Source organism: Macaca thibetana, chromosome 14 (genome assembly GCF_024542745.1).
Source record: "Macaca thibetana thibetana isolate TM-01 chromosome 14, ASM2454274v1, whole genome shotgun sequence".
Taxonomy (NCBI): domain Eukaryota; kingdom Metazoa; phylum Chordata; class Mammalia; order Primates; family Cercopithecidae; genus Macaca; species Macaca thibetana.
Genome location: NC_065591.1, coordinates 97,556,726 through 97,571,623, shown reverse-complemented (window position 1 = coordinate 97,571,623; position 14,898 = coordinate 97,556,726). Strand labels below are relative to the sequence as shown.

The window sequence follows — 14,898 nt, the reverse complement described above, 5'->3', positions numbered from 1 at the left end:
CTGATATGGGAATGATAAATGACAACAGGCTACCACAAATGTTACTATATATTGAGCCAAAGTAATGGAACCTCAAGCAGAAATGTGCAGAGGAAAACAGTGCAGTGATATGAAGACAATGTAAAGTGTTATCAAAGTGTCATAAACAATTTGGGTGTATTTGAAAAACACTCCCGTGGCTAATGAAGCCAAAAGATAGGTCTTCATTAGGAAAGGACTCCAACAGTTCAGGCACAACCCAGCCAGTTACATCCCAAATAGTGATCTGCAATATTACTGAGCATCACAATTATCTGGAAACGTTTTCTCTAAACAATGAGAGAGAGAGATTCCTATATCCATTTTACTATGTCTCCCATTTCTTCACCAAAGTTTCTGAGTTGATATAGCTGAATATTTTCATAAATATCCTAGGTGATGCTAATGGAGGTTTGGGAATCACAGATTCAGAAATAAGTGCACAAATGCTTCAGTTCATCTAATACAGTTGTAGACTTTGAAGAGGTCATGAGCCAAATCAAAGTATGCATTATTTGAGGAAAATATTACTTGAAAAAAGTATTTATATTGATTGCCACTTTATACTAGTATTTTCAGTGACTTTATACATTAGGCATAAAAATTCATCTTTTGTGAAGTTTTATTTTACCAAAGTTAAGTAGATTTTACTTGTATTTAATAAGTTACTTGAAAATTGACAAGTGATATCCATAAGATACTGATCTCCCTGAAATTTCTTGTAAATAGAAAAGTTACAAGATTAGATTCGCTATAAATTATGTATTTCAGTTGATTAAAGTGTAAAATGTTTGCACAAACAACCACCTACTTTAAAATATTGAGGTCTACCCTGTTGACTGATATAATCTTTCTAGAAGAGGGGCCTGTTAGAGATAATTTTTTTTATTACTGACACATTGTATAATTTTAGTGAGAATATTTATAGACAATCTTCATCTGAGATTTCTACAGGAAAAACCAGCTTGTCATTTCAAAGTCTAAAGTGAACGCATTTCATGGACCATCTGTGTAAATAGCCTTGGGATGCTCAGAAAAAATTCCAGTTCCTTTGCCCTACCCTAGACCAACTGGATCAGAATTGCAGAGACTCAAGGGCAAGAATTCATATTTTTAAAAAGTGTCTACCCATCCTAACTAGAGAATTCTTATGCACACCAAAAGTTGAAACCCTTTGATTCGAATCTAAACTGTTTTCCTTGTCTTGATGTGTTCAAGAGTTTTAGGTTGTTGTCAAGTCTTTTTCAATCATGGAAACATTTTTTTTCAGACTCTTGGTTGATACATAATGAAATATTTAAATTTTACACATTCTCATACCTGATGTCCTATTTTCCATTTTCAGAGAGCTGCTCTAAGTATAAGGAAGTCTAAAGATAAGGTAGATACTGGGAATTCCCACTGCATGGAAATGGGACAAGTTGCTTTAATTTATCTGACAATAAATCTCAGTGAGGGTATCTGGGAAAATACCCTCACTGAGATTTATAATCTTCAAGGCCTCCACATGAAAATGAAGACTGGATATACCCACAAAGAGGTGAGACTTGCAACAACCAATAAAAGAAAGTATTTCTGCCATTTTCAAGTTATAATTTTGAAACATTTGTAAATGTAGAATAGTTTAATGAAACATCATTTAATTATTCCCTCAACACTCATTCAAAGAATATTTTTGCACATTATTTTCTAAATGTCTTTTCTTCATACAATGATTTACATGGTTGAAATCATATTATATACATGTTGTTTTGGGTTCTGATTTTCTTTTTCTATTTTAACATATTCTCTCAAACCTATTTTCTTAGATAATTCAAAATTGTAAGCATCATTTCCTTAGTGTATTATATGAGTCAATTTTATGGGTGATTCATTTTTTCAATAATTATTGCTCCATATTTGAACACTTAGTTTGTGAAATGAGAATAATTTACAATATTAAGAATAATGCTCAAATCTACCTCTCTGTTGTTGAGATAGTCATTAATTTACAGATCAAAGGTTATAAACATTTAAAAATTCTTGATAAAAATAGTAAAATTATTTTTCTGAAAGATGAAGCCAATTAAAAGTCGCAGTAGTATTGTACAATAATGTCCACAAAGGAAATCTCATGAAGTTTATCTTTTATCCTTTTAAAAGAATTGCTAATTTGTTATGAAATAGGCATGTTGTTTTGCATAGGTTATTTTTAGTTATACAACAAAGAAGAAAGGTTGTATGTATAGGCCAGTACTAATGTAGATCAAAGAGAAAGCTAAAGTGTTTGGCTTATCTTAAACCTTGTCTATCAAATAGAATTCAGAACGATGGAATGATAAAAACATCATTTAAGACGAAATCAAAGGCCAAGAATTAGATGAAATTATCTTAATGGCACACATTGTTTTCTAAATGAATTTACATTCTATATCAAAGTATTGAAAGATCTTATAAATGAACATGCTGAAACATTCTCAGAGATATTTAGCTGAGATAAACAGAATAATTGTCTTTTAAAATATATTATATCTTTATTACTTAACTCTCTGATCTATTATAATCTATTATGACTACTAATGCATTTCTATTGATTTCTTCCTAATATATCTTATGGTTTTTGTTTTATATATGTCAATAACAATGTTTGATATCTTAATTATGAAAACTTCATTGTGACTTATTTATAGAGTTGTAAGTAGCAAGGGACCTTTTTGGTCTTATTTAATGTTTTTCTGCATTAACATCAGCTTTGTTTGATATGCACAATAGCATGAGCGTGGCAGTGAAGGTGATGAGCAATGGAGCCAGATGGCCCCAGCTGGAACCTCAGTCCTACTTCTCACAAGCTAGGTCACCCTGAGAAAATCCGTTGGCTTCTCTAGTCCACAGTCTGTGAAACGGTAGTAATATTAGGTTGGTGCAAAAGTAATTGCAGTTTCGGTCATTAAAAGTAATGGCAAAAATAACAATTACTTTTGTACCAACCTAAGTACCTATCTTAGGTGTTATTAAAATGATTACATGAGTTATCAGGCATAGACCAAATGCTGAGAATAGTGGCACTCATTTGTTGGTTTTTATTATTACAATTTTCTACCTTTTAGCCTGTCTAGATTTTTCTTTCTCCAGACTGTTTCTTTTCTTTCTCTGCTTCCTTCCCTTCCTAGTTTTCTTTCTTTTTTTTTTTTTTTTTGCATTTATTGATATCTTTGCAAATATTTTATCTTTAAACTCTTTCAGGCATTCGAGTTGGTTGTGTACCCTTTAGAGTATCAAGCATTATTTTATATAGTATAAAAAGTATTATTTTAAATAATATTTAAATAACTTAAATATTCAATTTTTAAAAATAGAATATTTATTATTGTGTAAATATCCAATTACTATCATCTTATTCTATATTTTTAAATTTTCTCGATTTCCATAATATTTTTTAAATTTTCTATCTTTTGCTCTACAGTTGTATGTTCTTCAGCCATTTCCCTACTTCCTTTTGGAAAAAATATCAATTAGTTACCTTTAAAACTCTAGATAACATGCTTATTTCCCTCACTATATCGACTTCCACTCTCCACAGTGTCTTTTATCATACTTTCCTCCAGTATGTCATTTATCTTCTAATCTGTATTTTTGTAAACACGTTTATTTTTTTCACTGAATTATATATAATTTGATATTATTTTTATACTCTATTGCTTTTATTTACAGAGTTAAACCTGGTTCCATTTTTCCACAATAATCATTAGTAATTTATGACTATTTATTTATTTATTTTCATACAGGGGCTCCCTTTGTCACCCAGGCTGGAGTAAAGTGGCACAATCATGGCTCACTGCAACCTCAGCCTCCAGGGCTCAAGCAATTCTCCCACCTCAGACTCCCAAGTAGCTGGGACTACAGACACATGCCTGATCCTCTTCTTCTTCCTACACTGCACCCTCCAAAAGGCCCCTGTGTGTGTTGTTCCCCACAATGTGTCCATGTGCTTTCATCATTGAGCTCCCACTTATAAGTGAGAGTGTGCAGTATTTGGTTTTCTGTTCCTGCATTAGTTTGCTGAAGATAATGGCCTCCAGCTCCATCCATGATCTCGTTCTTTCTTATGGCTGTTTAGTTTTCCATGGTGTATGTGTACCACATTTTTCTTTATCCAGTCTGTCACTGATGGGCATTTAAGTTGATTCCAGGTCTTTGCTGTTGTGAATAGCACTTCAGTAAACCTACATGTGCATATGTCTTTATAAAACAATGATTTATATTCCTTTGGATATATACCCAGTAACGGGGCTGCTGGGTCAAGTGGTATTTCTGTTTTTAGGTCTTTGAGGAATCATCACACTGTCTTCCACAATGGTTGAAATAATTTACACTCCCACCAACAATGTATACGTGTTCCGTTTTCTCCCCAGCCTCACCAGCATCTATAATTTTTTGACATTTTAGTAATAGCCATTCTGACTGGTATGAGATGGCATCTCATTGTGGTTTTGATTTGCATTTTTCTAATGGCCAGTGGTGCTGAGTTTTTTTTCATGTGCTTGTTGGCTGCATGGATGTCTTCTTTTGAAAAGTGTCTCTTCATGTCATTTGTCCACTTTTTAATGGGTTTCCTTCTTGTAAATTTAAGTTCCTCACAGATGCTGGATATTACATCTTTGTCAGACGTATAGTTTGCAAATATTTTCTCCCGTTCTATAGGCTGTGTGATCACTCTGCTGATAGTTTGTTTTTCCGTGCAGAAGCTCTTTCATTTAATTTATTCATTTAATAAATCTCTTTTATCAATAGTTGCTTTTGTTGTAATTGCTTTTGACATCTTCGTCATGAAATCTTCGCTGGGGCCTATGTTCTGAATGGTATTGCCTAGGTTGTCTTCCAGGGATTTTATAGTTTGGGGTTTTACATTTAAGTCTTTAATCCATCTTGAGTTAATTTTTGTATATGGTGTAAGGAAAGGGTCCAGTTTCAACCTTCTGCGTTTGGCTAGCCAGTTATCCCAATACCATTTATTGAATGGAGAATTCTTTCCTCATTGCTTATATTTGTCAGGTTTGTCAAAGATCAGATAATTGTAGGTGTGCAGTCTTATTTTGAGTTCTCTATTCTGTTCCATTAGTTTGTTTTGTACTAGTACCAAGCTGTTTTGGTTAGTGTAGCCCTATAGTATAGGGATACAGTTTTAGTATAGTTTGAAAGCAGGTGGTGTGATGCCTTCAGCTCTGTTATTTTTGCTTAGGATTTCCATGGCTATTGGGTGGTTGTCTAATTTTTAACTATTTGTAGAGACAGGGTCTCACTATGTTACCAAGGCTGGTCTCGAACTCCTGGACTCAAGCAATCCTCCATTCTAGACCTCCCCAAGTGCTGGAAATACAGGTGAAGCCACCATGTCCATCTTGAATTACTGTGTAAACAATTAAATTTTCCTCTGAATATACAATACCACAAATTTCCTAGTAAGTTTTGTGTTTGACCAAATTTTCTGTTTATTGAAATACATTTTCTGGTACTGCTTTTAGAGACTGTGATAGGTGACTTATGTTCCAAATTATTGCATGTTTGATATTGCTTTCACATCTAAGTAAGCACATTGCTTGGTAAACATTCCTAGCTAATATGGTTTTCCCTCAATGCCTGTACATACTATCACAGTATCATCTCTTAGCTAATATTAATGGAAAATTTCAAAGACCTTACTGACTTTATCTTGCCTTGTAGGTAATCTCCTTCTTCTTCCTTCATGGCTTGTAGGAAATCTTTCTTTACCCTAATTTCAACCAGCTCACTGGAATATAACAAACTCTTTCTATGTAGAGATTGAACTTTTGTTCAAGATAAGCTTTCTTGTACTCATTTCTGCAATTTTTTTCTGCTCTCGGTTATCTGTCTTCAGAAAATTATTTCTATGTTTGATCAACACTATGTTTCATAGCTGTAATATCTGATCTATCATTACTTTTGTTCTGGTTTTGCAGCTCTACATTGTGTGCTATTTTTTCTACTGTATCCTCCTTTTCTTTTATTCATCAATTTAAAAATGCTAATTCTACTCAGTGGTGTCCTTCATGTCATTTCTAAAGGAAGTTTTGTAGAGTTACCCTAAAATTCTTTATTGCTTTTGTTGTTCTTATAAACTTCACTTCTTAATCTGGGCAATTCCACTCATTCCTATTAATTGCCCCAAAATAGTGTTGATGAATTGTCTTTGATTTCCCCTCCCTGTTGAAACAGATGCTGTTGGAATTTTCTCTGTAATCTTTGAACTGGTTGCTTTATTTGGTTATTCAGCTGCTTGAAGGAGGGTGTAAGCAGGCCCTGAGGCAGTAGACAGCTGCATTCTGGGTTTGTTATTTCTGCTCACTTTCCTTTCAAATCGGTTGACTCCCCTGCCAAGGAGCACATCTGAATTTTGTCATTCTTCGGCATTGGCACAAGTAGCTCACCCTAGCAAGACAGTTGTTGTGTCACAAAATTCTTTTTAATGGGACTTTCGTAAAGTGTCTCTTTGAAGCTACAAGGTTTATCCTTTCACTTCTTTCCCCCGACCCATCTCTTTTCCTGCTCAGCTTTGCCTTCTCATCACCCTTCCTGATTATAAAGCTGCATCTGCAAACCAAAATAGAATAGTCGTATTGCGCCTCTTCAGCCCTGTGGCACCTGCAATTGTCTCCCTGGGAGTGGGGTGGAGGTCAAGAGCTGGGAGTTTCTTGTTTCTCCTACCCATCACCCACTGCTTGGCTCCCAGGCCTCCCACTTCCAAAATAGAAACCATTAGTAAGACCTTCTAGAAACTTATTATTTGCTTCTTATACACAGTTCCTTCTTATCAATTCAGGAGCACATATATTAAAGATTAGTATTTATTCTCTTTCACCTAAGTAAAATAATACCTGTTATTTAAAATTACATATTGTGATGTAATGGTATGGGCTATCATTTCCTAACTCAGCATAAGTAAAACTTCTTTAAGGTTCATCTTATGCCAATGTGCCCTTACCATATTTCCTAGCAATCCCTTTTCAACTATGCAAATACAATTTTGATTTTCAAAAAAAGATAAAAATGTTCTTTTTTAATTAATTAATTAAGTTAGTTTTTGAGATGGAGTCTGGCTCTTTCACCCAGGATGCAGTGCAGTTGCATGATCTCAGCTCACTGCAACCTCCGTCTCCTGGGTTCAAGCAATGCCCCCATCTCAGCCTCCTGAATAGCTGGGACTACAGGCGCCTATTACCAAACTGGGCTATTTTTTTTTTTTTTTTTTTTTTTATCTTTAGTAGAGACAAGGTTTCACCATGTAGGCTAGGCTGGTCTCAAACTCCTGATCTCAAGTGTTCCCCCACCTTGGCCTCCCAAAGTGCTGGGATTACAGGCGTGAACCACAGTTGCCTGGCCTAAAAAGATAAAGTGTTAGACTCAACAATTATAGATCACTGAGCTTGATGTAGCTTTGGGACAGCAAAGAGGGGCATGAGACCTCATAGCATGGTAGTCACTTTCTCTGAAAAAATATTTCGATAATCCTTTCTCTCACCACACATTTTTTTTCTCCTTGAATTAGATGAGTTGTTTCAAAATCAAGTAATAAATAATTTCCTTTGAAAATCTTTCTATGCTGTTTTTTTTTATCATACTCTTCTGATATCTGGTATCAATCATATTGATAACTCAGTTAAAACCAAGGCAAGGGCCAGGAGTGGTGGCTTATGCCTGTAATCCCAGCACTCTGGGAGGTTGAGGCGGGTGGATCAACTGAGATCAGGTGTTCAAGACCAACCTAGCCAACATGGTGAAACCCCGTCTCTACTAAAACTACCAAAATTAGCCAAACGTGGTGACTTGGGCCTGTAATCCCAGCTACCGGGGAGGCTTAGGCAGGAGCATTGCTTAAACCTGGGAGGCAGAGGTTGCACTGAGCCGAGATCATGTCACTGAACTCCAGCCTGGGTGACAGAGCAAGATTGTGTCTCAAAAAAACAAAATACAAACAACAACAACAAAAACCCTGAGGCAGGAATATTGCATCTAACACTGTGTTAGAAGCACCACTATCCCCTTTTCTATAACCACTGAGTAGTCTTAACACTACTCTTAATGAGGCTAATTCTCACCATTACTGTTGTAGGAGACCAGGAACAAAAGAGAGCCGAGGATATCAGCACCTCAGCAAAACATATGACAGAGTGTCTTTAAAATCCCTGAGTAAATCATAAAGAAACATGGGATAAAAATAGATAAGAGAGTCAGCTTTAAAGCTGGTTAAGTAATTGTACCCAGAGATGCTGACAATTGATAGATGGCAACATTTCCTAAAGTAAAACAATGTTAAGGAATCCTACGGGATCTTCTCCTTTTCTTGTTCTTAATATCGATGTCACTTCCTTGAATGCTATCATAATATTCTCAGAAAGCAAAAAACAGATAGAATGATGAATATAGAAAACTGTACTGAACTATGATCTATAGCTGAAATAAAATATAGGTATAAGATATGAGATGTTCGATTTGGTTTGGCTGTGTCCCCATTCAAATCTCATCTTGAATTGTAGTTCCCATAATCTCCACATGTTGTGGGAGGGACTCAGTAGTAGGTAGTTGAATCATGGGGGTGGTTTCCCTATGCTACTCTCATGATAGTAAGTTCTCATGAAATCTTATGGTTTCATAAGAAAGTTTTCTCCCTATTGCTCAGCACTTCTCCTTGCTGCTGCCATGTGAAGAAGGATGTGTTTGCTTTCCCTTGGCCATTACTGTAAGTTTCCTGAGGCCTCCACAGCCTTGCTGAACTGTGAGTCAATTAAACCATTCCTTTATAAATTACCCAGTCTCTGGTATGTCTTTATTAGCAGTGTGAGAATGGACTGATATAATGCTATACTTTCACAAAAATAAATGTACCTGAATAGTTATAGTATGTGGGGGACAAGGCTTTGCAATAGAATTAAACATAGACAAGATTTTAAGCTATGTGTATTTGATTCAACAATATCAAGCAAACTTATTTGGTATTAATATGAGTCCAACAAAAGTCCCAACCTCAGGATCTAGGACATGTCGTCTAGACCAATTAAATACATCTAGTGTTTTCTGGAACTTCGGTGGGTAGATGAGTGAGTGAGAAGAGGTGCTGGTGACAGCCTTTTTTTTTCTCCATTAAAATTGAGAATGTTGATTGTATAGCCTAGTTAAGAAATACTTTTTTATGACTGCCAAGATTTAGGCCCCAACTTAGGAGCAAGGGTCACCCCTAACCTTCCAGGAAATCTTGGGTGTGACCCATTACATGAATGGAATTTCACCATAATATTTCACAGACTCAAAGTGTACATGCAACCTTGTTTCATAAATAAGGGATTTCAATCAGAATCCATGAGCGATGCAGTTTAACATGTGTTCTGAATTGCCTGCTGACCACCTCTCCTTTTCTAAATATGCAAGAGCACAGACAAGTCTTGCAAATGACATGTTATGGTATACATTGTTAAAGCTTCTGCATTGAAGTTACAACCTCTCAGTACCTCAGAATGTGACTGTATGTGGGTGACAAGGTCTTTAAAGAATTGAGTTAAAATGAGGTCATTAGGGTGGGCCCTGATGCAATACGACTGTTGTTCTTATAAAAAGAGGAATTAGGACACAGACACGCACAGAGGGAGGACCATATTAAGACACAGGGAGATAATGGCATCTACAAGCCAAGGAGAAAGGCCTCAGAAGAAATCACCTCTGCTGCCTCCTTGATCTCAGACTTTCGGCCTCCTGAACTGTGGAAAATAAATTTCTGTTGTTTAAGCCACAGTCTGTGGTACTTTCTTATGACAGCCATGGCAAACAGATACAGAGCAGTTTTGTATGCTGTAAGAAATAGACTACTAGTAACACTGCTTTGGGCCTAGTAACACTATGTGGACTGAAGGGCATTCTTCCTACTACAAGGTAGTTAAGGATGGGAGGTATCTAATTTTATATGAGTGGGAAGTGTATTGGTGAGTAATATCATCAAAGGGCCCTTTGGATTCACATGACCAAAACTAGTAGTGACACAGAATGATGTCATATGGTTGCCCATATGTTTGTAAGATATGCTCTATCTTGATGTATTCAAGGATTCTTTGTAGAATAAAAAATATATCCTCCAAATCAGAGATGTCTTACTTGCCAGGTCTGTTTCCATTTATACACTCTATATTCTAGTCTTAGCTAAGTCATTAAGCAGAAAAGTTATTCCCAAGTTTCTGCTACAGTAACTGCTATAAGGAGCATGAGTGACAAGAGTGGGCTGGGAAGATAGTGCCTATGGTGAGTGAGGGCCAAAACTGAATACAATAGAAGAATTTAAGTTTAACTTACGACCTGCCCTTAGGTCTAACGCCTGTAGTGCTCAGATTAAAATTAATATACTTGATAATTTCTGAATTTTATTTAATATATGAGGGTAATAATTATTCTTACTTGTTACTAAATGCTAATATAATTCTAGATGTAAAAAATAAATGAAAGCTCTATTTTATTTTACTTTCTTCAAAATTATGACAAATATTGGATAAACATTCTCATAAACATTATAAGTGCTCATTAATAGCTATAGGGCAATGTTCCATGATTGTAAACATAGTTATTTATCATAAAAAATAATAATTAGGCTAAGAATAATGTTATAAAACATATTCTGTTTGAGACTTCAGAACATCAAATTAATGTAATTTATTTTTACATGTTAAAGGGATAGAAAACCAAAGAATAAGCAAAAGAAATGGCATATTGAGAAATATATTAAAAACAGAGCAAAACAAAATGAAAATAATTAGCTATGACTAGTTATCTAATTCTAAAATGCATAACAATATTCAATGTGATGAAAAGGATGTTATCATACACTGCCTGCGGACACATATGTCCATTTGGAAAGCAATTTCACAGTAAATGTCAAGAACCTTTAAAATAGAAATACATTAAATAGTAATAAGTAGAAGTGTGGTCAAATTGGTACTTAAGTTCTCAAACACTGGAAAAAATAAAAACATTCCAAAAAATGAATTACTAGCATTCATAAAATAATTACTTGGTAATTAAAAGAGTATTTTTGAATAATATCCAATGGGAAAATGCATAGAATAAAATGTTAATCTGGAATAGAACAATATATAATTAAATATCTATAAAATAGTAAAATGAGTATATGCATTGTTTGGTAGTAGAATTATTATTTTAATTGTTTTGTTTGTTATAACTGCATTTTTCAAATTTTCTACCCCCAGGTACGTTAATTTCATAATTAAAAATATTTATCCAAATAAACCACAAAGTGTACATGTGTTGCTAAGAAATACTGAGAATACAAGAAAAAGATGAGTTTTTTAAAATTAATTTTCTTGTTTTGCATTTTTGGGGTTTGAAATTCTTAGGAAATATCTAGCTTTTTAAGTGAGCAAATGTCTTCCCTTTATTTTCCTTTTCTGAATGTTAGGGAAAGATCTGCATCCGATCATTTGTCAGAAATAAACTAGATTGTATTTCAAAAGCTCAAATGTAGTTATTAATTAATATAAATGATGCTCTCATAATAAAAATATTATCTACCTATTTTTCCGATTAATCATTTATTACTGACTTAAAAAATCATTACAACTATGACAAATGCTGCCAAGCTATAAGCAGCATAAAAAATAGGAAACATGTATTCGTTGTCATTTTCATATTTCAGCAGAAATTAAGATGTAATCTGTAAAAGGGGCTGTGAAAAATGTAGTGTTTACTGCTCTATTCAAAGTCGGTGATTTGTTACTACTTTTATATCAGTAAGGTTACTATGGAACAATGGAAGAACACTGGACAGTAACTAAAAAGATATAGACCAATAGTTTCAGCTGTGTTGAAACTTCATGTCACTTTAGGAAAGTAATTTAATTTTCCTGGTAAAAGAAACAACATTATTTATTGATACTTCCTAATTTGTTTATAATGATCATGGTTTTATTTTAATGTGAAAAGTATGATGGCAACATCATTGTGAATTAAAAATGTACAGGGTATGATTTTGAAGCAAAATATTAAATTGAATATGTAAGATATCTTGAACTTCTCTTAGAAAAAATTCTTTGAATTCTTTCATTTAATATTATTTCTATTTTCAAAAATACTGTGACATACAAGAAATAACTGACTCTAGTCGTGAATGGGAAATATGACTGTGATGCTGAGATCTTCATATGGCAAGAAACATCTGATCCCTTTTACAACTATTATTCAAATATTGTCATTAAACTAACTTATTGTCATAAAATTAATTCCATCTGTTTAAAAAGAATTTTAAATTAGCCGGGCGTGGTGGTGGGTGCCTGTAGTCCCAGCTACTTGGGAGGCTGAGGCAGGAGAATGGCGTGAACCCGGGAGGCAGAGCTTGCAGTGAGCTGAGATCGCGCCACTGCACTCCAGCCTGGGCGACTAAGCAAGACTCCGTCTCAAAAAAAAAAAAAAAAAAAGAATTTTAAAATATATTTCACGTTTGTATTTGTCCCTTCACCAAATTTTTCTTTCTACTTTTATCCCAAAAGTAAATCAGTGAACTTAATGAATGCAGAAATGCTCAACTCAGAGTTGGAAAGAGAAGGAGCACTAAATTAGATCTGACATAGCATGAATATTCTCTCCTTCCCATGGAGTTAATGTGATTAAGTTCAGTATTCCTATTCCAAGTAAAAGCGAAATAAGATGCATTTTTGGCATTATGTTTATTTGCTTTCTTGGTTGGTTCATCATTTTAAGAGAAAATGAAGACATGCTACTGAAATATTGAGTATTTAAGGAAATGTTTGCTGATCGTCTCCTACGTGTACTACACTGATTTGAAAACAGCTTGGTAATAGGAAAGGATTTGTCGGCAACTTCACTAATAAAAAAGTAAAGGATGATAAGGAAAACAAAGAATAAATGTTATCTTGGGAAAGCTAGAGAAGGAAGAGACAGTGAGCTCTGATCCTTCAAGGAAAGATAGAAAAAGAAATAAAGCAATTCCTTAAGAGTACAGACAAAGTGAAAGAATGATAGTAAATTTGAGGTATTATAAAGGCAAAATTGTAAAAGAAAAAAAAAAACGAGGATCAATGAAGAGACATTGAAATAGAGTAAAGGGAGAATGGTGATTTTTAATTAAAATGCCAAATTGTCATATGTTATTTAAAAACGGAGTGCAAATAATATGCACTACTATGGGAGAAACTAGTATTGAGAAAACACACACACACACACACCTCTTAAAGTGCAGATTCCAGATGAGAAAAATCTGAATTTGAAAACATCACTACTTTGCCCTGATCATATTTGTTTAAAAGTAATTTATGTATTACTTCTGGAATAAAACAATATGATCTAGAGAATCCAGTTGTCAGCAGGTTCAGGGTAGCTGTGTCTGCACTCTGCTTTTGGGTCTTATTTGTGGATGCTCCAGGCCTTGTTAGCCTGTAGTTGAACACAATGTTTCTGGTCCATCTCTTTTACAACATCTTTCACTGCTCCCATCAGCATGACCTGCCTGCTACTTTGGTTTAACATTAATCACCATGCATGGCTTCCATTATGTGTTCCAACTGACAACTTCAGGATCCTACTATGGTTCTATCGGAAAAAGCAACCTGTGTCATCTATCAAGTAACACTGTGACATTAGTTCAAATGTACATAATGTATTAGTAGCAAAATATATCATTATAAGAGTTTAGAAAACATCACGTTGTACATAATTAAAAATATACAATTTGTATTTGTCAATTAAAAAATAAATGAATGAATTTAAAAAAGAATTTAGACTCAAATGATCTGTGTTAACTTGGAACTGGTTCTTCATCCGTGATAAGCCATCCTCCTTCGTGGTCATTTGCACCTGGGCTTAGCTTTTAAGAATCTTTATGTTCAAATTGTATTTTATTTTACCTACTTGTTAAAGTAAAAATATGCTATAATGACCCTTAAATATGAGTTATTAAAAATCTGCTTAGGTTTCAATGATGCACTGCCATATTCTCCTGGCTTGGAAATTTCTCGGTTACCTTGAAACATGCAGGAGACACTCTCCTAAAACATGTCCTAAAACATGCAGGCATTTACCACTCTCTAGGCTACATGTTAATTATCTATTTACATGTTTTATTTCTCCTACTACACTCCAAACTTCATGAGGGCAGAGTATTTATTTGACTTTTCTTTGAATTCTCTGCAGTGCCTAGTATGGTATGATGCATACGGTAGGCACTCAGTGAATATTTACAAAAAATTGTGCTAACAAATGCAAACCTGTTTCCTGAGATGATTCATCTTACACAATGTGCACTAAATCCGGTGATACTATTCCTCAGAGAAATTCAATCCAATTTAAAAACACTACTTTTTAAATAGCAATTATATTATAATAAAATTTCATATAATGTTATTGTAAGCAAACGATTGTTTAAAGGTGACAAGTGTAGAATTCTGTTGTTAATATCATAAAATGTATTGAGATAATTGTGTATTTCCACTGCTAGTGTTAAGGATAACAAAGCTTCTATTCAGACCTCATATCATTAAAATTATCTAGCTTCATAAAACTATTTTTAAATGGTTATTTTCTCCACAATAATGGGGAGCACAAAATATCTAAGTGAAACAGCATTTGGTAGAGTTTTAGTCTTATAAATGTTCTAAATTCTTCTCTGTCCCCTACTTGAGATTTTAGATGAACAATATCACTAAAATCATTTTGTATTGCAACATGCTCAGGTAATTGTTCTATTAAAACCAGCTGAAAAGGCAACAGATTGAATGATTATGTGGTAAAATTCAAACACATCGGACTGAGAGGAATGGTATGGTTTGATGGTAGGTACATACACTGCACTGATTCAATTCTAGTTGAGTGCAGTTA

The 14,898-nt window shown here is 34.3% G+C and overlaps 1 protein-coding gene across 14 annotated transcripts in view; it reads right to left on the bottom strand.

Annotated features, from left to right (window-relative positions):
• GRIA4 (glutamate ionotropic receptor AMPA type subunit 4) overlaps positions 1-14,898 on the bottom strand; it is a 373,574-nt gene that overhangs the window by 331,666 nt on the left and 27,010 nt on the right. The gene's annotated exons all lie outside the window — the stretch shown is intronic.